This window comes from Nycticebus coucang, chromosome 3 (assembly GCF_027406575.1).
Source record: "Nycticebus coucang isolate mNycCou1 chromosome 3, mNycCou1.pri, whole genome shotgun sequence".
NCBI classification, from domain to species: domain Eukaryota; kingdom Metazoa; phylum Chordata; class Mammalia; order Primates; family Lorisidae; genus Nycticebus; species Nycticebus coucang.
Genome location: NC_069782.1, coordinates 117,549,473 through 117,552,443, shown reverse-complemented (window position 1 = coordinate 117,552,443; position 2,971 = coordinate 117,549,473).

Genomic DNA, 2,971 nt, shown 5'->3' with positions numbered 1-2,971 from the left:
CTCATGGGGCTTTTTGCACAACTCTGCTACAAATCCAGCTTTCCACTCTCAGAGGAGCCACCTGCAGAGAGGTAGCCCTTGTCATTAGAAAGGGCGAGCCTTCCTGAGAAGTGACTGGCCTGCCTGTTGAGGGACTGCGTGGCTCAATGCCACATAAAGAGCCAGCCTGGTTAAAAAAAAAAAAAAAACACTCAGAATTTACTCATACATATAAAATTTTATCAGCCTATCTTCTGCCAGTCAAGTGCCCTAGATACAGAAACACTAGAAATGATAGTCATTTCTACAGTCTTTCTGACATTTTTCTGTGCGAAGGTCTTTAACACGACACCCTGCCTCATGCTGGCTGCTGGGTAGTTGAAGGGAAGGGATTCAAAGTAAAGTAAAGCATGACACTTGCCCTAAAGGGGCATCTGACAAATTCCCCATTCTAGACACCTGTCAGCAAACCCAGACCCGCCTTTTACTCAGAATGGAAAGATAAATCAGTTGTAAGTAGCAGTTCTAATTGTGCACTTCTGTGTGACCTCCCTTTATATTTTGAACAACCCTATCTACAAGGAAGCACCATTACCGTCCTTAGACAGAGAGCTCAAGTAATCTTACCTAAACTAATCCACTCAGCAAACACCTGAGCTGAGACTTGAACTCAGGTCACTCTGACTCCGGAGCCTGTCCTTAAACCAATTCCCCAGTTAGTGCAATTAGGGCATGTCCAGGTTTTGAGGCACCTGAGGCTTTATTTGGGCTGCAGGTGGGGGTGGGGGAACAGGCCAGCCCTCTTTAAGAAAAAGAAAAAAATTATGAAAACAAAATCCAACCCAGGGGTCCAGGCAAATGGAAGAAGCTAAAGCTTAAGGTTCGCTTTTGATTGTGATAAAGCTGTTATTGCCAACAATGTTAATGTGGAGAATAATAATTCTTCTTCAAACCTAAATACATGAAATCTCATTAGTTTTGAATTTTAAAATTTCCTTCAGATAAAAATAAAAAAGTTGTTCAAGACACCAGCAACCCCACATGCCCCCTTTCTAGCCACTGGATAATTTCTCTGCATCAAAGTCACATCCCACCTGCCCAAATTCTCTTCATTAATTTTGCTTCCTACCTGCTTTCAATGTCTCTCCATTTATTCCTGTATCTCCATTCAATGCCTCCTCCAATGTCTTAATAACTATTATAATTATGGTTAATACTATGTGTGCCAGACGTTTCTGTTTTCTCATTGCCTGTGGGAAAAAAAAGCTAGTATCATTTTTATTTTTTAGTTGAGGAAACTGAGGTGCTGAGGATTAAGCAGTTTGTCTCGGAAATACACACTCTTAACCACTACCAATGCTTCATAGCTCAGATAAGCCAGACATTAACCCAGGCAGACTCCATGGAGGCCAGAATAAAGTACAATAACTACAATGTCTCCATAAACTACTAAATATAAAGCTAGGTGTTCTGTGACTCACAGACTTTGGTCAGAATCTCTTTTTTGGCACCTCTGAATAGTGCAGGAACAAAAATGTATTTCAAATCAAATCAGCAATTTTGGGACATGGATGACCTTGAAAATGTGTGATTCTCTGATGTGAAGTACAGTATATTTTCTCCTGGAGTGCAAATTTTGAAGTCCAAAGGATAAGCTGGGGCAGTGCCTGAATTTACACACATATCATAAGTATTATACTTTTGTAGTCATTACTGAATTACCTGTAACAGAAAGGCATAATACCCCTGAAAACGAGTAGCCAAACTGGAAAGGTGCCTGAGGAAATTAGATAGGGGATAAAATTTTCTAGTCAAACTGGCATGGCCATCTTCCCGGGCTTAAGCACAATGAGGAGCCCAGGTCTGACTCATGTGCTTTGAACTTGAATGTTGGAAGGAACCTCAAATTTTACCTCGTTTAACCCTCTTCATTTACAGATGGAAGCAATGAGACCTTGAGTTGCCAAAGGTCAAAGAGCTGATAAGCATCATTCCTTCAACAAACTAGTTAAGCAGATTATGGAACAGGGTTAAAGGACTTTCCACTGCACCTTCCTGCTCTTAGTCATGCATCAGTCATCCTGCATTTTTTTAAAGTCATATGTATAACAAGATATTCATTGGTCTGGACTCTGCTACCTGCACACCACCACTTCCCCCAGTGCCCCAGAACAAACCTGTGTTCTTTACCTCTCCCAGAAGGTGCTCACCATGCCCAGTGAGCCTCTGGTGCCTTTCTCCCTGTTCTTCACAGTGGGAGTTTAGTATGAACTCCCACTCATCTGTCAAAACTCAGACGCGTCAGCTCCACAGTGATGCTTCCCATGAAGACCACTCATTCCCCACTCACCCATCCAGAAAGGATTCCTTTGATCTCTCTTCTGCTCTTTCAGTGTACATTTTTTCAGTATTTTGGCACATACTCCATTGCCTTTTTGGTTCTTGGTTTAAGTTTGTTCCCTATATTAAATTATGAAGTGATGGAAGTCCTGAACCCAATGTTAGTCGCTCTTTTTAATTGTCTAATGCCCAGAGTCTAGTGGGTGTTGAAGTGAATAATACCATTAATAATTAATATTTAATCCCTGTAATAATCCTTGAGGGAGCATGTGGTACAGGTAGACATTCCCAGAGCTTACCAAGATTTCTGGTTTTATCCTTAAAATTGGGCATGGCCATGTGACTTAGCTTTGACTGACAAAATTTAAAGAGAATGGACATGTGTCACCTCCATGCATAATCATTTAAGAACAGGAACTCATCCCTGTAGTGGTAGATCCTGAAGACTTGTGTTGGGCAGATGTCATCATGAGGGTGGTGAAGCCTCAGTCACACCCATGCTGGACAGTGTGGGTGAGAAACAAATCTTTGTTGTTTGAAACTACTGATACTTTGTGTTTGTTAGTAAGCCTCTCCTAACTAGCATCAAGAAGGGTCTAGTATTGTCCTCTTTTTATAAATGAGTTGAGGTCACCCAGGAGTAGGTGGCAAA